At 48.6% G+C, this 24,845-nt stretch overlaps 1 long non-coding RNA gene across 1 annotated transcript in view; it reads left to right on the forward strand.

Annotated features, from left to right (window-relative positions):
- The window catches only part of LOC134944507 (uncharacterized), a 34,954-nt gene extending 10,892 nt beyond the window's left edge, over nucleotides 1-24,062 (forward strand). Inside the window, exon 4 of the long non-coding RNA XR_010181881.1 lies at nucleotides 21,721-24,062. This is a non-coding gene — a long non-coding RNA (uncharacterized LOC134944507). The remainder of the gene's footprint in view (nucleotides 1-21,720) is intronic.
- Nucleotides 24,063-24,845: the final 783 nt, after the last annotated feature.

Raw genomic sequence — 24,845 nt, forward strand, 5'->3', positions numbered from 1 at the left:
TTAGGTTTCTGAAATTATCCTCTTTTGTTTTATTTGAAATTGTATCCTAATCGGTGTGTACTTTTAAATATTTCTCATAATCTTTGTAGCTCTTTTATGTAACTAAAGCTCTGAAGATATTCTATTTTTTAGTTCTGGTCTGTGTTCTTATGCCCAAAGGTCTCATGGTCCGTGCTATAATTTTGTGACTTATTAATAATTGTGTGTGTAGGCCGAAGCGAAGACGGCCTTGCGTTTAGTCGCTAAACCTTCTTGCTGGTGGCAATTTCGGGTTTAAAGTAATCCAGTAGGCACGATTCTCGGATTGGCGTATCTGGAGAATTGGCCGGCGGTCATGACAGCGTCCAACAGATCAAATTACTCCTTTGTGTGCTGCAAGCCGTCACAGGTGAAAGTGATACTGCAGGGAGATGTTAAAGCCTCATAACCTGCATCTTAGATTGAATGTGTATATATATAGATATATATATAGATATATATATATATATATATATATATAAAAGCCTAACTCTGCTCCTCACCCCTTTGGTGCCGTTGCCAGCCACTGTAGGGTGCATGATGGAGTGCCGTTTGGGACAAGGGGACACACACACCCCTTATCCACACTGCACCCCCACCATATACTGACCCTATATACACACACGGTACCCCCCTACCCCTATATATTGTGCCCCCTATATACAGGGCACCTCCATCCTCTTATACTGTTCCCACCATATACCGCACCCCCTCCTCCATATACTATGGAGGAATCAGAGCCACACATGTGACCATTTACCTTCGGGAGGAGAAGGTAAATCAGTTTGGCAGGAAGGGGTGAGACCCTGTGTGGGGTGAGCAGTGTGGTGGAGGTAGAGGGGTCTGCACAGGGGCTGTAGATGATGTAGGTGAGGAGGAGGCAGATAATCAGCTCAACTGCTTTATATATACTGTACGCCGGCAGAGGGACTGGTTCCTGTGCTTGTCCTTCCCACACCCGCCTCGGTCATGCTGGTGGTTACTGGTGTCCTCTGCCCCCAGACTGGCCCGGACCTGTACAGCAACTGATGAGCTTACATGTCGGTTTTCAGTTTCAGTCCTTTTTTTGAGGTGATTGGGTGGTGCATTTGACAATCTGGTATTTACAAAAGGCAATACCAACTTAAAGTCACCAGAAATTCATACACGAAAAGAACGTAAAATAGACCATCGGTGCTTCCCCATACAGATCAATAGTGATAGCGCTAGCCTCATTAGCGCAGTCTGGTCACTAAAGAAAAATCCTTCAATTATCAAGTCACCTCTTTGAAGCAGGGGCCAACGCGTTGGGAGAACACTGAATGAAACAACCACACAGGATATGTCTCACAAGTCTTCTGCTTTACTGAGTTACAAAATACATATTTATAGGCATACGGTATACATCTGCTTTTAATTGTCCAGCTTACATTTCTCTCTCCAAAGGAGGGGGCACAGTTATTTTCCATTAATTTCGTAACATACTTTGCACCAGAGCCGGCCATAGGCATAGGCAAACAAGGCAATTGCCTAGGGCATTTGATATGCCTAGGGGCATCAGCAGCTTCTGCTGATTAAAATGATAAGCGGCATGCCTATATTCTGTGTGTAACATTTCATATGCAGATACAGCCACAATCTCACACAGTATATAGGCATGCTGCATATCATTTTAATCAGCAGAAGCTGCTTGTGCATCCTAGCCACATAGCAATGCAAATAAGATGCATTTTCATAAAAAAAGGTGCCCGACATTAGCATTGAGGCAAGATTTATGAGGACACATCTGTATCCAAGCAGAGGCAGAGGTCACAGTGTAAGTGGCAGTGTGAGTGCTGTGTGCATGTGAGTGGGTTGGTTGTGCAGTAGTGTTCAGAATATGTGTAAGGAGCATTATGTGTGTCATGTAAAAATTATGTGCAACATATGTGTAAAGGGGCACTATGTGTGCCATTATGTGCATAAGGGCATTGATAATGTGCGGCATATGTGTAACAGGGTACTACTGTATGTGTGTCATTATGTGTATAGGGGCACTAATAATGTGCAGCAAATGTGTAGGGGGCACTATGTGTGTCATTATGTGTATAAAGACATTAATAATGTGCGCCATATGTGTAAGGGACATTATGTGCAAAAGGGCATTAATAAAGGTTGTCATAATGTGTAAGGGACATTATGTTTATAAGGACATTAATAATGTGTCTCATGTGTAAGGGGCATTACTGTGTGGAATTATGTGTATAAGGTGCTCTACTATGTAGCGTTGCGTATAGAAAGGGCACTACTGTGTCATCTAATGTGAATAAAGAGCAATGTAATGTGAATAAGGGGCTCTACTGTTAGGAGTAATGTTTATAAGGTAAAGTGATACTACTGTGAGATGTAAAATGAATTATGGACACTATCGCATGATCAAATGTGAATAAAGTTGCAGTACTATGTGGTGTAATTGGTATTGGGGTGACTATTGTGTGGCCATGACCCTTGCCCGCAAAAACACACCCCTTTTTGGGCTGTGCGCCAAATGTGCGAACTGTTCCTATTTAAAATATAGGGGGTACAAACACCAAAATAAAGACTGCTATGGGTGAGGGGTGATGGTGCTGGGAAAGAGGTGCAAAGTCAGAGGCGGAATCAGCGGTGGTGCTAGGGGGCACCAGCCAAAATCTTGCCTAGGGCATCATATTGGTTAGGGCCGGCTCTGCTTTGCACGCTAGTAACATACTTTGCACGCTATCCAGTAGATCCTATAGCATAATCATCTCATACATCCTTCCTTTAGCACATCCTGTTCATTGTTCCTACATGCTTTCCATAGACTGCATACAGCCATTTCCTGCCTTTGTTGACAATATATAATGAATACCAGATGTTAGTTTTTCTCTAAAAAACCACTATGAAGATTTCTTAGCTGAATCTTCATATACCTTCGTTTAGAATATGTCCAAGCTTTATTTAAACACATTACTTTCTTATATAAAAAAGCATTTCATTATTATAACCCCCATATAGTGGCTAATTATTAACTCTATCAATAGGAAAAGCTAATTTACTAACAGTCGATTTGAAAATGGAACCAAAAATTTACCCAAAATCACTATTTTCAATAGAACCAACAGAAACGGTTCTATTTGATTTTTATATCATGTAGAATTGTCTGCAACCTCAATATGATGGGAGAGAAGCACGTGGGAACTCTGGCTGCATAAACCTCCATGACACTGAAAGGCAAAGCAATGATTTAAAAAAAATTGTGGATATGCAAATTGTGGTTACTACAGTGCATGTGACCTGTTTTGGCCAATAGGTATGCTTTTGTATAATTCTGTCTATTTTGGGTCGATTTTTGGTGAATAGAACACATTTAGAAAGTCAAATAGAACTCTCATCACCTAGCAATTTTAAAATGGAGCTCAAAATCGACTTTTAGTAAATGAGCAATTTGGAATAGGAACACTGGCCCCCATTCCGAGTTGTTCGCTCGCAAGGTGATTTTAGCAGAGTTGCACACGCTAAGCCGCCGCCTACTGGGAGTGTATCTTAGCTTCTTAAAATTGCGAACGATGTATTCGCAATATTGCGATTACAAACTTCTTAGCAGTTTCAGAGTAGCTTCAGACTTACTCGGCATCTGCGATCAGTTCAGTGCTTGTCGTTCCTGGTTTGACGTCACAAACACACCCAGCGTTCGCCCAGACACTCCCCCGTTTCTCCAGCCACTCCTGCGTTTTTTCCGGAAACGGTAGCGTTTTTATCCACACGCCTATAAAACGCCGTGTTTCCGCCCAGTAACACCCACTTCCTGTCAATCACACTACGATCGCTGGAGCGAAGAAAAAGCCGTGAGTAAAAATCCTAACTTCATAGCAAAATTACTTGGCGCAGTCGCACTGCGGACATTGCGCATGCGCACTAAGCGGAAAATCGCTGCGATGCGAAGAAATTTACCGAGCGAACGACTCGGAATGAGGGCCACTGTAGTCGATTTTGTGGGGACGTTGGTTCAATTCTGGTCGATTTTAAATCGATCCAAAATTGACTTTTAGTAATTATACCCCTGTGTCTCCTCTGTCAGCCACGTATGCTGTGGTGCGATGATTGGTTACTAGCTGCACAGTCATTGGGCCTAATTCAGACCTCATCACTGGGCAGCGATTTTTGCTGTCCTGCGATCAGGTAGTCGACGCTTACAGGGGGAGGGTTTTTTGTGTGTGCTGGTGTGCGTTCACATGTGCTGGAAAACTGCACAAATAGCAGTTTGTGCAGTCTCTGCACAGCCCAGGACTTACTCCTCCAGTGCGATGATTGGGGCCGGAGCTGACGTCATAAATTCTCCCACAAAAACGCCGGGTCCCTCCTGCGTTTTTCTGGACACTCCCTAGAAACGGTCAGTTGCCACCCACAAAAGCCCTCTTCCTGTCAATCCTCTTGCGTTTGCCGGTGCGATCGGATTTCTCGCACCATCCAGTCGCTGACCGGCGCTCCTCAGCGCTGCGGACCATGAATCAGATAGCAGGGGCTGTGTACTGGGATGTCCTGGACTAAGAATAAACTGGTACATACAGTATGTGTCTCCTAACTCGTACAGGAGTCAGGTTCTACATATGGAATTCTCTGTGAGTATGTTTCCTCATGTGGACAATGCATGCTGCTCTCTAACTGGATATATTGTATCACTGTGCAATTCTTTATCAAGGACAGCAATCCATACTTGTGAAAACTCCGAACAGCAATAGAGAATAAGCCATGATGGGCCACTGTGTGGCTATCATGTGCTGCTGACGATTCTTGCTTTGCTTGTTCATCTGAGTGGGAGGATGGGGGGAGGTGCTGCTATATTGTACAGTATATGTGCATGATGTTAAGAGCAGGTTTGCCTTCGGGAGAGGGCAGCCAGCTCGGCACAGCAGGGAGTGGGGAGGGCGGGTGTGACATGACATAGGGGGCATGGCTTTGTGTTTGAAGTAGCACAGGGGGTGTGCCGATATTACAGGTACTGTACAGTGGGGGGCGGGGCTATGTAGATGTGATTCAGCAGGAACCGCGTCATTGTGTCCCCTTGGACCGCCCACTTGTGCTCTGCAAGTGGGCGGCCGAGGGAGGCTGCCGGGGTGCTGTGGCGTTAATACAGGTGTCAGACTATGCAGTCACTGTGTTCTTTGCAGGCTGGCTATTGCTACCGAGGAGACAAGTTAGATTGTACTGTATATATATTTACCTAATGCACCTCTGTGTTAAAGCCTTGTCAGCTCGGTGGTGAGTTTATTATGCACGAGCATTTAACAGGCAGCAATCATTCATGCACTAGCAGATGTTCTCAAACGCCGTCCTCATGGCACCCCCCATGGTCCAGGTTTTAGGTATATCCATGGCTCAGCACAGATGGTTAAATGTGCTAATTAAGTCACCTGTGGCCAAGCATGGATAAGATTAAAACCTGGACCATTGGGGGTGCCTTGAGGACCGGGTTTGAGAACCTCTGCACTAAAGTGTTCACGACTGTTAGGTTTTCACCAGATGCTCTTCATTGAGAGATTATCCCCCTAGTGGCCAGATTGAGCAACTACATGAATGCTGCACATATGCACTGTTATAGGCCCTACACACCCGACGATGTGCCGCCGAGGTGCCCGACGACCGATACAGTCGACGGTGACGCGGCATAGGGGGGGGGGCGGAGTTACAGGACCAACGATGAACGAGCGCGGGGCCATGCATCGTTCATAGTTGGTGCCTACACACTGAAAGATATGAATAATATCTCGTTCATATCTTTCAGTATTATCGCTTAGTGTGTAGGGTCTATTATACTCAGGTGGCATTGACTAATGGATTTAAAACGGCAGCAGAAATAAGTGCTAGACAAGACCGGTTTAACATTTATTTCTGTTTGCAGTTTTAAATTCATAGGTCCACACCACTGGTGGTCATCGGTTTGACACACCACAGCTTAGTAAATCTACCCCCTAGAGCAGTGGCCTCTAAACTTTCTTGAATCATTGAGCCCTAGAGTATCAGCATTTTTTCACGGCACCCCTAGGATAAAAAAATGTATTAATAACTTTGGAACCAAAATATAAAATAAAGTAAATTGTGCTTATATATCATCCATACAGTAGGTTCTGTTATGTGATGGTGTACAGTGCCTGATCTGATTGTCCATGTGTTTTATGATCAGCAGCCACCAGCACTGGGTTTGTCTGTCACTTTGACCGAAAATAATCTGATTTGATCCTGGATCACAAATCCTAGGCGCACAGTTTAGAAACCACTGTCCTAGGGGTAAATGTAATAACCTGGTAATACAGTTCCCGGCCGCCTGCCCAATGTTTAAAGGGATAATCAGTTAGAAGGCAAAATGATGAGCCCTTTAAAAGCCACATACGACCGCCACACACATGGCTGAAATTAATCTATATGCAGTTACATCTGGTTTTTCTTAAAAGGTCGGGTGTTTCCCTGGGGATCCCCTGCTTTATGTCAGTAAAGATGTACAGTGCCAGCATTACAGAGCCAGACCCAGTGGAGAGCAGGGTTAAACAACATCCCAGGAGCCACTGCTGTCGCCTAACGTCTAGGATCCTTTTCTGCTGATATCAATGTATGTACATCTTCTCTGACTGCTTTAAGATTAGGTTCTGGCTCAATTATTTATCTGACTAGTTCATGTGATATATATGTGTGTGTGTGTGTGTGTGTGTGTGTGTGTGTGTGTGTGTGTGTGTGTGTGTGTGTGTGTGTGTGTGTGTGTATATGTATGGATATGAGTATAGTTGAATCTGGACCTGAGTCAGGAGCCTGGGACACCAGGTCATTCTGTGAGGTCAGATAAAAATTTTTTTAAAGCATCGGAGCCGAGAGAAGGAGAGAGAATTGACTACATAGGAGAGGAATGAGTTAAACATCCTGTGAGGGGTGGACCTAGCTGTGAGGTAGTACAGCCTTAGGAAGAGGGGGAGGGTTAGGGTATATATAGGCTGGAGTGGCCATTTTGGGTCTCTTTGCTTGTTGAATTTCCTTCCCGCCCTCCCGCCCTAAGGGTAGAGGTTGTTTTTGTTTTGACGCGGAGTGCATTGGCGTTTAATTGCTTGGCTGGTTTCATTCGTTGGCTATTTATAGGCGGAAAAGAACGGCAGTTTGTAGTTGTATGGTTTTTATAGGTAGTAAGTTTCAGTGTTATATGGTTTAGGTGCACTCACCTCCATCGACTTAATGGCCGCTCGACCACCCATCCGGGAGGCAGCGCAGGGCACCCAGGAGCGGTGGGAAGTCACTGTGGGGGTTGTGTTGACACCTATTACCGGTTTTGATAGGGTGCTGGACGGTTTCGGTCAGTTTACCAATTTAAGTTTACCAATAGTTTAATGGAGCCGTTCTTTTTTCTGCCACCATTATGCCGGCTGATTCGGCATCTTAACAAATGTTTTCCAATTACAGGTTTTGCTATGGTTAGGGTCAAATAAATAGCTAGCAATTTTTCTGCCAAAATCAAGTCTCGTGTCTTTATTTACTGGTATAAGAGGTAACTAAGGTTTACTTGAATAAAGGGGGTCCACCAAATATCACTAGGATGTTTACAAGAAGATACAATGGGAGTCATTACGACCCGATCGCATGCTGCATTTGTTCGCATCGGTGTGATAGGGTCAGAACTGCGCATGTGCCGTCACCGCAGTGCGTCGGCGCATGCCAGATGGCCGAAGGTCATTGTTGCCTACCAATCGCCTCTGCCTGATTGACAGGCAGAGGCGGTCGCTGGGCGGGAGGGGGCTGGACGGCAGCATTAAGCCGCTGTTTAGGGGGCACAGTCCGGCCAATGCAGGCATGGCCAGACCATTGGGGGGGCAGGCCGTGGCAGCTGCGTGATGTCACACGCAGCCGCTGTGACCCGGGCAGCGAAGAGGTTCTCCCAGCCAGCCGCAGGATCTGCGCTGGCCGGGAGGTACTGCTGAAATGCAAAAGCATCGCTGCTGTGCAATGCTTTAGCACTTCTGTGTGGGATGGGGGTGGGGGGGGTGGACTGACATGCGGGGTGGACTAGCCCTGTGGTGGACGTCCCCCCCCGCATGTCTGAGTGCCTGATCGTAGCTGTGATAAATTTAGCACAGCTACGATCACTCGGAATGACCCCCAATGAACACAAGAGTGGAGGTTGGAAGATTAGAGCTGTTCTGAGTTTATTATAAACATTCAGGAATTAGAAGCATTCTAGAAGGCAATGCATAAAAAAATACTAATTCCAGGCAACCAGGGAATTACAGTTGTCAGCCAATAAGAAGCAAGGCCTCCGTATCTTATCTACTGTGGATTCTGAGTATGTGAGCCTTTTTGTGCAGACAGTGTTCTCGGCATGTTGTCATACTTTTCCTAAACAGCATTTACTGAAATATCCCGAATACGTTTGAATTAAACTAAACAAGGGAAAAAGACGTCTGCTGAAGAACAAACCTGCTTCCGCTGCCTTCACAATATATATACTGTATAGGAAGACCAAGGGATTGTGGTTGAAACGGCTGGTTCTTTTTTCTTGCAGGAGTGTTATTTACTGATAAATATGGACATGGCACCGCTCTCTGTCTCGGATATTGAGTGCTGTATGTGTCACTGTATGTGTATACAGGGGCGGATTGGCCCACCAGGACACAATGACAGATTTCGATGGGCCGGTCCCATGCCCCCCTCAGCCAGGCCAATTCACACTCAGGCTGGCTGGCTCACACTGCTTCCAGTACTTGCGGTTCATTGGAATGCAATCCGGAACTTAGGCTAGCGGGCACTTCCAGGTGCTGCTGGTATCCGGTCGATGGATCGGCAGCCGCTTGTTCGACAATGCGAACATCGACCACGCAACATAGACAACACCTACATCGACAGTGATCGAACATAGACAAACACAAGATCGACATCACACCAACATCGACACACACTACATCGACAAACCCCGAACATCGACAATACGTAGACTCGGCAAACAATACATCGACACAAAAAATGATCGATCACGCACAACAGCGAAACAACGTCAGGTCGACCAACAAATCATCGACATGTAATTGTTCTACAAACAAATGCATCGACCTACTGAAGATCGACAAACCATAGACAGACAAAACATAGATCGACATGTAATTGTGCGACAAACAAATACATTGACTTACTGAAGATCGACAAACCATAGACCGACACTACATTTAATATATCGACATATAAATAGGCCAAGTATAGAAAAACACTCTACAGCGCTATCCCTGCCTAGCCCTTACATCCACCACCTACACAATACCCTGACCTGCTGCACATCTGCAACACCCCCCCCCCCCCGCGCTATTCCCCACGATACCCTTCCAAAGTTAGACGCCGCCTCCATCCCCCCTAGTCACCCCGCTGCCCGTCTACATTTACACGCCTAGCTGCACCCCACTACATTACGCGCCCCATGTTTCACCGTGGCACTACAAGTAACACAACGCCCTGGCACTGCTCCCCACTCTGGTAGCACAGTCACACCCTTCAAGAAACACCCCACCCATGTTTGCCAGCACACCTGGGCACCCGGCTGCACATCTGCAACGCTGACACCCTCCCCCCCCCCCCTATTCCCCACGATACCCTTCCAAAGTTAGACGCCGCCTCCATCCCCCCTAGTCACCCCGCTGCCCGTCTACATTTACACTCCTAGCTATACACCCCACTACATTACGCGCCCCATGTTTCACCGTGGCACTACAAGTAACACAACGCCCTGGCACTGCTCCCCGCTCTGGTAGCACAGTCACACCCTTCAAGAAACACCCCACCCATGTCTGCAAGCACACCTGTGCACCCTGCTGAACATCTGCAACGCTGACACCCTCCCCCCCCGCTATTCCCCACGATACCCGTCCAAAGTTGACGCCGCCTTCATCCCCCCTAGTCACCCCGCTGCCCGTCTACATTTACACGCCTAGCTATACACCCCACTACATTACGCGCCCCATGTTTCACCGTGGCACTACAAGTAACACAACGCCCTGGCACTGCTCCCCGCTCTGGTAGCACAGTCACACCCTTCAAGAAACACCCCACCCATGTCTGCAAGCACACCTGTGCACCCTGCTGAACATCTGCAACGCTGACACCCTCCCCCCCCGCTATTCCCCACGATACCCATCCAAAGTTAGACGCCGCCTCCATCCCCCCAAGCACACCTGTGCACTCTGCTGAACATCCTGGGATGGAGACGGCATCTAACTTTGGACGGGTATCGTGGGGAATAGCGGGGGGGGGGGGGGGGAGGGTGTCAGCATTGCAGATGTGCAGCCGGGTGCCCAGCTGTGCTGGCAGACATGGGTGGGGTGTTTCTTGAAGGGTGTGACTGTGCTACCAGAGCGGGGGGCAGTGCCAGGGCGTTGTGTTACTTGTAGTGCCACAGTGAAACATGGGGCGCGTAATGTAGTGGGGTGTATAGCTAGGCGTGTAAATGTAGACGGGCAGCGGGGTGACTAGGGGGGATGGAGGCGGCGTCTAACTTTGGAAGGGTATCGTGGGGAATAGCGGGGGGGGGGGAGGGTGTCAGCGTTGCAGATGTGCAGCCGGGTGCCCAGGTGTGCTGGGTGGGGTGTTTCTTAAAGGGTGTGACTGTGCTACCAGAGCGGGGAGCAGTGCCAGGGCATTGTGTTACTTGTAGTGCCACAGTGAAACATGGGGCGCGTAATGTAGTGGGGTGTATAGCTAGGCGTGTAAATGTAGACGGGCAGCGGGGTGACTAGGGGGGATGAAGGCGGCGTCAACTTTGGACGGGTATCGTGGGGAATAGCGGGGGGGGAGGGTTTCAGCGTTGCAGATGTTCAGCAGGGTGCACAGGTGTGCTTGCAGACATGGGTGGGGTGCTTCTTGAAGGGTGTGACTGTGGGGAATAGCGGGGGGGGGGGGGGGGAAGGGTGTCAGCGTTGCAGATGTGCAGCCGGGTGCCCAGGTGTGCTGGCAGACATGGGTGGGGTGTTTCTTGAAGGGTGTGACTGTGCTACCAGAGCGGGGGGCAGTGCCAGGGCGTTGTGTTACTTGTAGTGCCACAGTGAAACATGGGGCGCGTAATGTAGTGGGGTGTATAGCTAGGCGTGTAAATGTAGACGGGCAGCGGGGTGACTAGGGGGGATGGAGGCGGCGTCTAACTTTGGAAGGGTATCGTGGGGAATAGCGGGGGGGGGGGGGGAGGGTGTCAGCGTTGCAGATGTGCAGCCGGGTGCCCAGGTGTGCTGGGTGGGGTGTTTCTTAAAGGGTGTGACTGTGCTACCAGAGCGGGGAGCAGTGCCAGGGCATTGTGTTACTTGTAGTGCCACAGTGAAACATGGGGCGCGTAATGTAGTGGGGTGTATAGCTAGGCGTGTAAATGTAGACGGGCAGCGGGGTGACTAGGGGGGATGAAGGCGGCGTCAACTTTGGACGGGTATCGTGGGGAATAGCGGGGGGGGGAGGGTTTCAGCGTTGCAGATGTTCAGCAGGGTGCACAGGTGTGCTTGCAGACATGGGTGGGGTGCTTCTTGAAGGGTGTGACTGTGGGGATTAGCGGGGGGGGGGGGGAAGGGTGTCAGCGTTGCAGATGTGCAGCCGGGTGCCCAGGTGTGCTGGCAGACATGGGTGGGGTGTTTCTTGAAGGGTGTGACTGTGCTACCAGAGCGGGGAGCAGTGCCAGGGCGTTGTGTTACTTGTAGTGCCACGGTGAAACATGGGGCGCGTAATGAAGTGGGGTGTATAGCTAGGTGTGTAAATGTAGACGGGCAGCGGGATGACTAGGGGGGATGGAGGCGGCGTCTAACTTTGGAAGGGTATCGTGGGGAACAGCGGGGGGGGGGGAGTGTTGCAGATGTGCAGCAGGTCAGGGTTTTGTGTAGGTGGTGGATGTAAGGGCTAGGCAGGGATAGCGCTGTAGAGTGTTTTTCTATACTTGGCCTATTTATATGTCGATATATTAAATGTAGTGTCGGTCTATGGTTTGTCGATCTTCAGTAAGTCGATGTATTTGTTTGTCGCACAATTACATGTCGATCTATGTTTTGTCTGTCTATGGTTTGTCGATCTTCAGTAGGTCGATGCATTTGTTTGTCGAACAATTACATGTCGATGATTTGTTGGTCGACCTGACGTTGTTTCGCTCTTGTGCGTGATCGATCATTTTTTGTGTCAATGTATTGTTTGCCGAGTATACGTATTGTCGATGTTCGGGGTTTGTCGATGTAGTGTGTGTCGATGTTGGTGTGATGTCGATCTTGTGTTTGTCGATGTTCGATCACTGTCGATGTAGGTGTTGTCTATGTTGCGTGGTCGATGTTCGCATTGTCGAACAAGCGGCTGCCGATCCATCGACCGGATACCCTCTCTGAACTGGCCAGAGCGGCAACTGAACACTGAACAGGACCCGGCAGAGAGGTTATTTTTAATTACATTATTTGCATTATCATGTTGGTGTAAGGGTTAGGGTGTCCCCGGTCACAGTGTATGGTTTGGGGACTGGACAGGAGCAGGATGTACCTTGTTCTCAGGACACCAGCTGATCAGGCAGCACTCACAGCCAGCCCTGGGACAATCTCTAATGAAAAGTCCTTTAACCCTATAGCTGACCAATGTCTGTCCATGATGATGGGCCTATTTATGTAATGTGGTTGCCACGTATGTAATGCAGTGGCTACATATGTAATGTGGTGGCTATGTATGTAATGTGTTGCTATTTGTGTAATGAGATGCTATACATTAAGTGTAATGTGGTGCTATACGTGTAATGTGGTGCTATTCTTGTAATGTGGTTCTATACGTGTAATGTCATGTGGTGCTATTCGTGTAATGTGGTTCTATACGTGTAATGTGGTGCTATTCGTGTTATGTGGTTCTATACGTGTAATGTGGTGCTATTCGTGTTATGTGGTGTTATTTGTGTAATGCAGTGCTATACATGTAATGTGGTGCTATTCGTGTAATGTAGTTCTATACGTGTAATGTGGTGCTATACGTGTAATGTGGTGCTATTCGTGTAATGTGGTTCTATTCATGTAATAATGTGGTGGCTATGTATGTAATCAGGGGCGGATTGGCCACTGGGACAGATTCCACTGCACTGGCACCCTGTGTCTCTGTTTCACTACTTGTGTGTGCTCCCACCCTGTACTGTGCTGTATGTAGTGTGTGCTCCCCCTCTGTACTGTGCTGTATGTAGTGTGTGCTCCCCCTCCCTGTACTGTATGTAGTGTGTGCTCCATCCCTGTACTGTGCTGTATGTAGTGTGTGCTCCCTCCCTGTACTGTGCTGTATGTAGTGTGTGCTCCCTCCCTGTGCTGTGCTGTATGTAGTGTGTGCTCCCCCTCTGTACTGTGCTGTATGTAGTGTGTGCTCCCCCTCCCTGTACTGTATGTAGTGTGTGCTCCCTTCCTGTACTGTGCTGAATGTAGTGTGTGCTCCATCCCTGTACTGTGCTGTATGTAGTGTGTGCTTCCTCCCTGTACTGTGCTGTATGTAGTGTGTGCTCCCTCCCTGTACTGTGCTGTATGTAGTGTGTGCTCCCTTCCTGTACTGTGCTGTATGTAGTGTGTGCTCCCTTCCTGTACTGTGCTGTATGTAGTGTGTGCTCCCTCCCTGTACTGTGCTGTATGTAGAGTGTGTTCCCCCTCCCTGTACTGTGCTGTATGTAGTGTGTGCTCCCCCTCCCTGTACTGTGCTGCATGTAGTGTGTGCTCGCCCTCCCTGTACTGTGCTGTATGTAGTGTGTGCTCCCTCTCTGTACTGTGCTGTATGTAGTGTGTGCTCCCTCTCTGTACTGTGCTGTATGTAGTGTGTGTGCTCCCTCCCTGTACTGTATGTAGTGTGTGCTCCCCCTCCCTGTACTGTACTGTATGTAGTGTGTGCTCCCCCTCCCTGTACTGTGCTGTATGTAGTGTGTGCTTCTGTGTGCTCCCTCCCTGTACTGTGCTGTATGTAGTGTGTGCTCCCTCCCTGTACTGTGCTGTATGTAGTGTGTGCTCCCTCCCTGTACTGTGCTGTATGTAGTGTGTGCTCCCTCCCTGTACTGTGCTGTATGTAGTGTGTGCTCCCTCTCCCTGTACTGTGCTGTATGTAGTGTGTGCTCCCCTTCCTATAATGTGCTGTATGTAGCGTGTGCTCCCTCCCTGTACTGTGCTGTATGTAGTATGTGCTCCCTCTCCCTGTACTGTGCTTTATGTAGTGTGTGCTCCCCCTCGCTGTACTGTGCTGTATGTAGTGTGTGCTCCCTCCCTGTACTGTGCTGTATGTAGTGTGTGCTCCCTTCCTGTACTGTGCTGTATGTAGTGTGTGCTCCCCCTCCCTGTACTGTATGTAGTGTGTGCTCCATCCCTGTACTGTGCTGTATGTAGTGTGTGCTCCCCCTCCCTGTACTGTATGTAGTGTGTGCTCCCTCCCTGTGCTGTATGTAGTGTGTGCTCCCTCCCTGTACTGTGCTGTATGTAGTGTGTGCTCCCTCCCTGTACTGTGCTGTATGTAGTGTGTGCTCCCTCCCTGTACTGTGCTGTATGTAGTGTGTGCTCCCTCCCTGTACTGTGCTGTATGTAGTGTGTGCTCCCTCCCTGTACTGTGCTGTATGTAGTGTGTGCTCCCTCCCTGTACTGTGCTGTATGTAGTGTATGCTCACCCTCCCTGTACTGTGCTGTATGTAGTGTGTGCTCCCTCCCTGTACTGTGCTGTATGTAGTGTGTGCTCCCTCCCTGTACTGTGCTGTATGTAGTGTGTGCTCCCCCTCCCTGTACTGTATGTAGTGTGTGCTCCATCCCTGTACTGTGCTGTATGTAGTGTGTGCTTCCTCCCTGTACTGTGCTGAATGTAGTGTGTGCTCCCTCCCTGTACTGTGCTGTATGTAGTGTGTGCTCCCTTCCTGTACTGTGCTGTATGTAGTGTGTGCTCCCTTCCTGTACTGTGCTGTATGTAGTGTGTGCTCCCTTCCTGTACTGTGCTGTATGTAGTGTGTGCTCCCTCCCTGTACTGTGCTGTATGTAGAGTGTGTTCCCCCTCCCTGTACTGTGCTGTATGTAGTGTGTGCTCCCCCTCCCTGTACTGTGCTGCATGTAGTGTGTGCTCCCTCCCTGTACTGTGCTGTATGTAGAGTGTGTTCCCCCTCCCTGTACTGTGCTGTATGTAGTGTGTGCTCCCTCCCTGTACTGTGCTGTATGTAGTGTGTGCTCCCCCTCCCTGTACTGTGCTGTATGTAGTGTGTGCTCCCTTCCTGTACTGTGCTGTATGTAGCGTGTGCTCCCTCCCTGTACTGTGCTGTATGTAGTGTGTGCTCCCTCCCTGTACTGTGCTGTATGTAGTGTGTGCTCCCTTCCTGTACTGTGCTGTATGTAGTGTGTGCTCCCCCTCCCTGTACTGTATGTAGTGTGTGCTCCATCCCTGTACTGTGCTGTATGTAGTGTGTGCTCCCCCTCCCTGTACTGTATGTAGTGTGTGCTCCCTCCCTGTGCTGTATGTAGTGTGTGCTCCCTCCCTGTACTGTGCTGTATGTAGTGTGTGCTCCCTCCCTGTACTGTGCTGTATGTAGTGTGTGCTCCCTCCCTGTACTGTGCTGTATGTAGTGTGTGCTCCCTCCCTGTACTGTGCTGTATGTAGTGTATGCTCACCCTCCCTGTACTGTGCTGTATGTAGTGTGTGCTCCCTCCCTGTACTGTGCTGTATGTAGTGTGTGCTCCCTCCCTGTACTGTGCTGTATGTAGTGTGTGCTCCCCCTCCCTGTACTGTATGTAGTGTGTGCTCCATCCCTGTACTGTGCTGTATGTAGTGTGTGCTTCCTCCCTGTACTGTGCTGTATGTAGTGTGTGCTCCCTCCCTGTACTGTGCTGTATGTAGTGTGTGCTCCCTTCCTGTACTGTGCTGTATGTAGTGTGTGCTCCCTTCCTGTACTGTGCTGTATGTAGTGTGTGCTCCCTTCCTGTACTGTGCTGTATGTAGTGTGTGCTCCCTCCCTGTACTGTGCTGTATGTAGAGTGTGTTCCCCCTCCCTGTACTGTGCTGTATGTAGTGTGTGCTCCCCCTCCCTGTACTGTGCTGCATGTAGTGTGTGCTCCCTCCCTGTACTGTGCTGTATGTAGAGTGTGTTCCCCCTCCCTGTACTGTGCTGTATGTAGTGTGTGCTCCCTCCCTGTACTGTGCTGTATGTAGTGTGTGCTCCCCCTCCCTGTACTGTGCTGTATGTAGTGTGTGCTCCCTTCCTGTACTGTGCTGTATGTAGCGTGTGCTCCCTCCCTGTACTGTGCTGTATGTAGTGTGTGCTCCCTCCCTGTACTGTGCTGTATGTAGAGTGTGCTCCCTCCCTGTACTGTGCTGTATGTAGTGTGTGCTCCCCCTACCTGTACTGTGCTGTATGCAGTGTGTGCTCCCCCTCCCTGTACTGTATGTAGTGTGTCCCCTCCCTGTACTGTGCTGTATGTAGTGTGTGCTCCCTCCCTGTACTGTGCTGTATGTAGTGTGTGCTCCCTTCCTGTACTGTGCTGTATATAGTGTGTGCTCCCTCCCTGTACTGTGCTGTATGTAGTGTGTGCTCCCTCCCTGTACTGTGCTGTATGTAGTGTGTGCTCCCTCCCTGTACTGTGCTGTATGTAGTGTGTGCTCCCTTCCTGTACTGTGCTGTATGTAGTGTGTGCTCCCTCCCTGTACTGTGCTGTATGTAGTGTGTGCTCCCTTCCTGTACTGTGCTGTATATAGTGTGTGCTCCCTCCCTGTACTGTGCTGTATGTAGTGTGTGCTCCCTCCCTGTACTGTGCTGTATGTAGTGTGTGCTCCCTCCCTGTACTGTGCTGTATGTAGTGTGTGCTCCCTCCCTGTACTGTGCTGTATGTAGTGTGTGCTCCATCCCTGTACTGTGCTGTATGTAGTGTGTGCTCCCTCCCTGTACAGTGCTGTATGTAGTGTGTGCTCCCCCTCCCCGTACTGTGCTGTATGTAGTGTGTGCTCCCTCCCTGTACTGTGCTGTATGTAGTGTGTGCTCCCTCCCTGTGCTGTATGTAGTGTGTGCTCCCCCTCTGTACTGTGCTGTATGTAGTGTGTGCTCCCTCTCCCTGTACTGTATGTAGTGTGTGCTCCATCCCTGTACTGTGCTGTATGCAGTGTGTGCTCCCACCCTGTACTGTGCTGTATGTAGTGTGTGCTCCCTCCCTGTACTGTGCTGTATGTAGTGTGTGCTCCCCCTCCCTGTACTGTGCTGCATGTAGTGTGTGCTCCCTCCCTGTACTGTGCTGTATGTAGTGTGTGCTCCCCCTCCCTGTACTGTGCTGTATGTAGTGTGTGCTCCCTTCCTGTACTGTGCTGTATGTAGTGTGTGTTCCCCCTCCCTGTACTGTGCTGTATGTAGGGTGTGCTTCCTCCCTGTACTGTGCTGTATGTAGTGTGTGCTCCCTCCCTGTACTGTGCTGTATGTAGTGTGTGCTCCCTTCCTGTACTGTGCTGTATGTAGTGTGTGCTCCCTTCCTGTACTGTGCTGTATGTAGTGTGTGCTCCCTCCCTGTACTGTGCTGTATGTAGAGTGTGTTCCCCCTCCCTGTACTGTGCTGTATGTAGTGTGTGCTCCCCCTCCCTGTACTGTGCTGTATGTAGAGTGTGTTCCCCCTCCCTGTACTGTGCTGTATGTAGTGTGTGCTCCCTCCCTGTACTGTGCTGTATGTAGTGTGTGCTCCCTTCCTGTACAGTGCTGTATGTAGTGTGTGCTCCCTTCCTGTACTGTGCTGTATGTAGTGTGTGCTCCCTTCCTGTACTGTGCTGTATGTAGTGTGTGCTCCCCCTCCCTGTACTGTGCTGTATGTAGTGTGTGCTCCCTCCCTGTACTGTGCTGTATGTAGTGTGTGCTCCCTCCCTGTACTGTGCTGTATGTAGTGTGTGCTCCCTCCCTGTACTGTGCTGTATGTAGTGTGTGCTCCCCCTCCCTGTACTGTGCTGTATGTAGTGTGTGCTCCCTCCCTGTACTGTGCTGTATGTAGTGTGTGCTCCCCCTCCCTGTACTGTGCTGCATGTAGTGTGTGCTCCCTCCCTGTACTGTATGTAGTGTGTGCTCCCTCCCTGTACTGTGCTGTATGTAGTGTGTGCTCCCTCCCTGTACTGTGCTGTATGTAGTGTGTACTCCCTCCCTGTACTGTGCTGTATGTAGTGAGTGCTCCCCCTCCCTGTACTGTGCTGTATGTAGTGTGTGCTTCCTCCCTGTACTGTGCTGTATGTAGTGTGTGCTCCCTCCCTGTACTGTGCTGTATGTAGTGTACTCCCCCTCCCTGTACTGTGCTGTATGTAGTGTGTGCTCCCCCTCCCTGTACTGTGCTGTATGTAGTGTGTGCTTCCTCCCTGTACTGTGCTGTATGTAGTGTGTGCTCCCTCCCTGTACTGTGCTGTATGTAGTGTGTGCTCCCTCCCTGTACTGTGCTGTATGTAGTGTTTGCTCCCTCCCTGTACTGTGCTGTATGTAGTGTGTGCTCCCCCTCCCTGTACTGTGCTGTATGTAGTGTGTGCTCCCTCCCTGTACTGTGCTGTATGTAGTGTCTGCTCCCCCTCCCTGTACTGTGCTGCATGTAGTGTGTGCTCCCTCCCTGTACTGTATGTAGTGTGTGCTCCCTCCCTGTACTGTGCTGTATGTAGTGTGTACTCCCTCCCTGTACTGTGCTGTATGTAGTGAGTGCTACGCCTCCCTGTACTGTGCTGTATGTAGTGTGTGCTCCCTCCCTGTACTGTGCTGTATGTAGTGTGTGCTCCCTCCCTGTACTGTGCTGTATGCAGTGTGTGCTCCCTCCCTGTACTGTGCTGTATGTAGTGTGTGCTCCCTCCCTGTACTGTGCTGTATGTAGAGTGTGTTCCCCCTCCCTGTACTGTATGTAGTGTGTGCTCCCCCTCCCTGTACTGTGCTGTATGTAGTGTGTGCTCCCTCCCTGTACTGTGCTGTATTTAGTGTGTGCTCCCTCCCTGTACTGTGCTGTATGTAGTGTGTGCTCCCCCTCCCTGTACTGTGCTGTATATAGTGTGTGCTCCCTCCTTTTATTGTGCTGTATTCAGTGTGTGGATCGGGTGGTGCTCCCACCTTCCTGGAAGAGTGGGCAAGTCTCCCGGTAACGGTTGCTACCTGCCACCCAGCCGTCCACTTGGGAATTGAAGTGGGCAGTAATCTCAACATTAAATAACAAGGGCATGGCCACGATGACATGATCACATCCACCATGCCCCTTGTACCACCATCTATGCCATGTCACACCCCTCCCTTCTCTCTATGACATGTCATGCTCCCCACATCCCCCCCACTTCCAAGCTGTACTGACCCGGCTGCTCCCTCCCCGAGGGGCAGCCAGAAATGGCAACTGTACATCTGGAACTCCATAGGGGCAGGGGTTAAAGTGGGGGATGGTGGTGGGGTGGAACTGAGTTACACCAACTGTAATGGCAGATGGAACTCCAACAAGAAAGCCTGCCCCAAGCACCCTTGTCAATAGATGATGCGGGCGGGGCTAGTGTCACAGATGAGCTGCAGCTACCTCCCCCTTCCTCAGGTCCTAGTGACTCCATTGTTCTCTGACTGCAGCCCACCCCTCCTAGTACTCACACATGCTGTGTCTTTTCGGAGGGGGTTCATCCCCTCCTCAGGTCCCAGTGGCTTCCTTTTCTGGCATGGCATATGTGATGTCATGCCGTCACCGACACCGAAGTAAAGAAGAGCCACAAAGAAGAGCAGGCTCTGTGTATGCTGAAGACAAGGTGAAAGTGGGCTGGAGGGTCATAGAGAGGTGGGGAATCTGCTGTGGGCATTATTTGTAGGGTGGTCTTCTGTATGCCGAATGTCGGGATCCCGGCGCACAGTATACCGGCGCCGGAATCCCGACACCCGGCATACCGACAACTATTCTCCCTCGTGGGGGTCCACGACCCCCTTGGAGGGAGAATAAAATAGTGTGGCGCGCATAGCGCGCCACCGTGCCCGCAGCGTGGCGAGCGCAGCATGGCGAGCGCAGCGAGCCCGCAAGGGGCTCCTTTGCTTTTGCCACGCTGTCGGTATGCCGGCGGTCGGGCTCCCGCCGACGGCATGCTGGTCGCCGGGAGCCCAAACGCCGGCATACTGTACGACACCCTTATTTGTATAAGGGACACTACTACTGTGGGCATTATGGAGGTCATTCCGAGTTGTTCGCTCGCAAGGCGATTTTAGCAGCATTGCACACGCTAAGCCGCCGCCTACTGGGAGTGAATCTTAGCTTCTTAAAATTGCGAACGAAAGATTCGCAATTTTGCGATTACAAACTTCTTAGCAGTTTCAGAGTAGCTTCAGATCAGTTCAGTGCTTGTCATTCCTGGTTCCACAAACACACCCAGCGTTCGCCCAGACACTCCTCCGTTTCTCCAGCCACTCCCGCGTTTTTCCCAGAAACGGTAGCGTTTTTTCCCACACGCCCATAAAACGGCCTGTTTCCGCCCAGAAACACCCATTTCCTGTCAATCACACTACGATCGCCAGAGCGAAGAAAAAGCCGTGAGTAAAAATACTATCTTTATAGCAATTTTACTTGGCGCAGTCGCAGTGCGAACATTGCGCGTGCGCACTAAGCAGAAAAACGCTGCGATGCGAAGAAATTTACAGAGCGAACGACTCGGAATGAGGGCCTATGTGTATAAGCAGCACTTCTGTCGGCATTATATGTATACGTGGCACTACTGTGGACATTATGTGTAAGGAGCACTACTACTGTGGGCATTGTATATAAGGAACACTATTGAGTGATGTAATGTGAATAAGGGGCAATACTGTGTGTCATAACGTGAATAAGGGAAACTACTACATGGTGCAATATGAATAAGGGGCATACATGCTGTGAAATGTGAATAAGATTGTTCTACTGTATGGCATAATCTAAATTGAGGGTGCCCTACTTGTGAGACCACACCCATTTTATGCAACCAGCAGGGTGCTGTAAACCCTAGCCCTGGCTCTGCCCAATGGGAGGGGGAGGTAGGTGGTGGAGGAAATGAGTTCCACCACCTCTCCAGAACCACTTTACGCCCTGCTTAGGGGGATGGAAAGATATAAGCGAGTGTTTATGTAGAATTTACATATGCAAGAAATGACCACACACAGGAGAACTCCATGCATTTCGGTTTAGGTTTCTCTTGGACATTTTGGGAGAGTAGGCAAGTATTAATTAGTGTCAATCTCCTAAATGCAAAATGTTGACTTATGACTTGTTGACATGCGGTGTATGTATGACATCATGTATATCTGAGAGTATCCATTAAATATTAGCACATGACAACTGCTGGATGATATGTAATATTACTTATATAACCTTGTGGAGCTTATAGATCTGGCAATACCCTGTTTGGACAATGCCTGGTCAGGTCATTTCCAATGTATTGGCAAAATCGACACGTTGGAAATCCTCCATGCAACGATTCCAACCCCAAAAATGACCAAAATCGGTGGGTCGGGGATTTTTAACATGCTGGGTTTTGCCAATTCCCCAACAAATCGATAGTCATCTGATTGGCATCACAGAAACAGGGATTTGGTCGGTAGATGTATGGCCCGCATTATTCACTGACCAATTATGTAGACGAGAATATATTTAGCTAAACCGTCAACCAGGGACTATCTGGGACAGAAAGACATCCAGGTCTCTCCTTATGAGAAAAATGTGACCACTTACAAATATGTCCAACAGATCCAACGTTTTTAATGTAATATAATTTATCCATAATTATCTTATGTTGCAGATTAATTTGGTTGAGGACAGTAAAGCATTTTGAGCCTACACTTCCAGAGACCCCCGTGGAAAGAAGAACCATTGTTTAACTGTCCATCGAAACATGGATATCAGAATGATGCCTGAGTACCAGGAAGCATGTTGGCCTCTGAAGATAATATGGGAGCGTATTAACCATGCATACAGTTCAGATACTCCTCCTATGGACTGGGGACTTCAAAAAGGGGACTACGGCATCCAATCCTGGGTTTTCCCATCTAACAATGAAAAATACTCAGTGGTTTGGGATTCTGGCTGCTCCTATTGGAAGGTGAACACTCCATTTGGACCATGTTTATTTTTTATAGGACCTCTGTTCATCAACAAAGAAAGGACGGGTCTAGCTGTACCCCCGTTATTCAATGTCAACGTGTCAGATACAGATACACTGATGCCGGCCTCGCCTGTAAAGGTGGTAGCGCAAATGCAAAAAATTGTTCAATTTGTGGTTAAGCCTTACAGCAACAAAGCATCCTGAGATACAACCTGTATGTGTTCCATAGTGATTGCTGATTACCCATGTTTTAAGTCACATTCAAACGTTTAGTTTATTTAGATAAGATATTTAAATGATTTCCAAGGCGTGGAGATGTCACATTTTAGTGGGGGGAGGGGTGGGATTTCTATCATAGTAGGTGGCCGCAGACCCGTTTTGGAAATGTTAAATGTCTTAATACATACATAGTTGGTGAGGTTGAAAAAAGACTGGTAGTCCATCGAGTTCAACCTGAGTTATATTGCATTCCCTATTCTATTTAGGTTAAAGGCTATATCCTCGTATAACTTTTTCCGTTAAGAATTTGTCTAACCCATTTTTAAACGCATTGACTGAGTCCGCCATTACAACCTTCACTGGCAGTGTATTCCATATTCTCATTGCTCTTACAGTGAAGAATCCCTTCCTGTGTTGAGTATGAAATTTCCTCTCCTCAAGCCTTAGATTGATTGTTGTATATTCACTGAGGGGGTGCTGATTGGGGGTCTTTTAATACAATAAATGGGATGGAGATGTCTTTTACTCCAATAGTTCACCTTTTGTACAGGAACCGCAAAAGACAACAACATTAAAACCGTGACATCTACATGGGTGCAATATGCAGAAGCTGAATGTGCAAGGCCTGAGATGTCCACTATCAGCACTTGGGCATGCAATAACATGGCCGGCTGTTCTAGACCATCCACCATCAACCCTTACACTAGCCCTATGGCAGGTGCAGTTTCTCCGTCTGAACATGGTCCCGGGTGGAAGCGGCTCTGCATCTGTGAATGCAGCCATTTTTACTGACACTTTCAGGAGATGGACTTCTTTTTTGCATTGACTTTGTGCATACATTCGGGGTAATGCATGCGCCATATGGTTTTTTGCACATGCTTAGTATGTGAACTTTGGTATTGGCCCATAATATCAATACAAGCCATTCTCTTTAAATGGATCTTACAGCAACTATGAGCTATGAAAACTGGACCAGGCATTGTGAAGGAAGAATTCATTGGACCTCCATTACTGATAAGGCCAATATGGTCATGGTTGTCCGTGTTATTACATTACTTTCCAACAGCCTGGAGTTTGGTGGGACTGTCAAAATTCATGAGAGTAAATTTACTAATGGGCGGTTTGTCAAAGCCGCTGATGATCGGAGGTTGTCACTGATCGGTTTTAAAACAGCAACAGTAATACATGATAAATCAGGCTGGTTACCATTTACCACTGCTGCTGATTTAGAACCATCAGTCAGAGCCGCCAATCATTGGCTTATTTGGCAAATTGCATCATGGTATATCTGCTGCTTGGTTTTATATGGTTTTATAATAATGGGTTCTCAGTTGGGGAGAGCTAGGTTTAGTATGGGCGGATTTGGGTGTACTTTGGGTGGACCATGGGAATTACAATCTTTCCCGGTTTTGGGAAGTTGGGAGATATGGTTACCACAATACAATCATGTAATGCTCTTCTGTATAGAGTTTGTAAATGAGAATAAGAAACACTTATATAATGAGCAGTGCAGTAAGTAGTGGTGTGCACGTGGTGCCGTTGCACAGGGTTCTGACAGTGGTGCCGTCACAATACACCGGTCTCCACATCTGGCTAGCAGACAACCAGTATCATCACTGCAGTGCCACCTGGAGCGTCCTTTGGACACTACAGACATTCTCCCCGCAGCCTGTATAGCCCCATGGTACATGTGCAGTACGTTTCTTCTCTGCAGCTTGTGGCCAGAGCCGGCCTTAGGCATAGGCAAACTAGGCAAATGCCTAGGGCATCTGGTATGCTTAGGTGCACCAACAGCTTCTGCTGATTAAAATGATATGCGGCATGCCTATATTCTGTATGTGACTGCGGCTGTATCTGCATACGAAATGCTACGTTGCAGTGTATTCCTGGAAATCACTGTAATGTAGCATTTCATATGCAGATATAGCCGCAGTCACTCACAGAATATAGGCATGCTGCATATCATTTTAATCAGCAGAAGCTGCTTGTGCATCCTAGCCACATAGTAATGCAAATATTATGATGCATTTTCATAAACAAAAGGCACCCGACGTTAGCAGAGCTGGCAGTTGACTCATGCCAGGCATCTCCTGCAGAACTAGCGGCGGTGCTAGGGGGCACCAGCCAAAATCTTGCCTAGGGCATCATATTAGTTAGGGCCGGCTCTGCTTGTGGCCTCGCCTATCTTACCATGACATCGTGCACTCAGGGGCGAGGAATGTGCTCAGAGGTTGTGTTGGGCACATGGCATCATAAAGCCATGTTAAGGCACTAATAAGGAGGGGAAAATGATTCTAGGTAACCTCGCCATGTCGGATTTCCTGATACCTCCCACTATCTTTTAATAAGCTGTTTGCGATCCACTCCCTTTTTTTTTTTTAGATGTCTGGAAAAAAAATGTTTTTTAAAATGATAATGTGTGATGTCCTCCTTATTGAATGCTTTTACTGCATAACTGAGTGTATTTAACTCTCTTAAGTTATCTACATGTTATACTTGCTAAAAATAATTGTGAAGAATGTATAATCTGCTGTGTAGAGAAGATGTCCAGAAATCCTTTTCATTTTCCTGGAATAAATGTAACATGGATATAGGCTTGGTTA

Source organism: Pseudophryne corroboree, chromosome 7, assembly GCF_028390025.1.
Source record: "Pseudophryne corroboree isolate aPseCor3 chromosome 7, aPseCor3.hap2, whole genome shotgun sequence".
NCBI lineage: Eukaryota > Metazoa > Chordata > Amphibia > Anura > Myobatrachidae > Pseudophryne > Pseudophryne corroboree.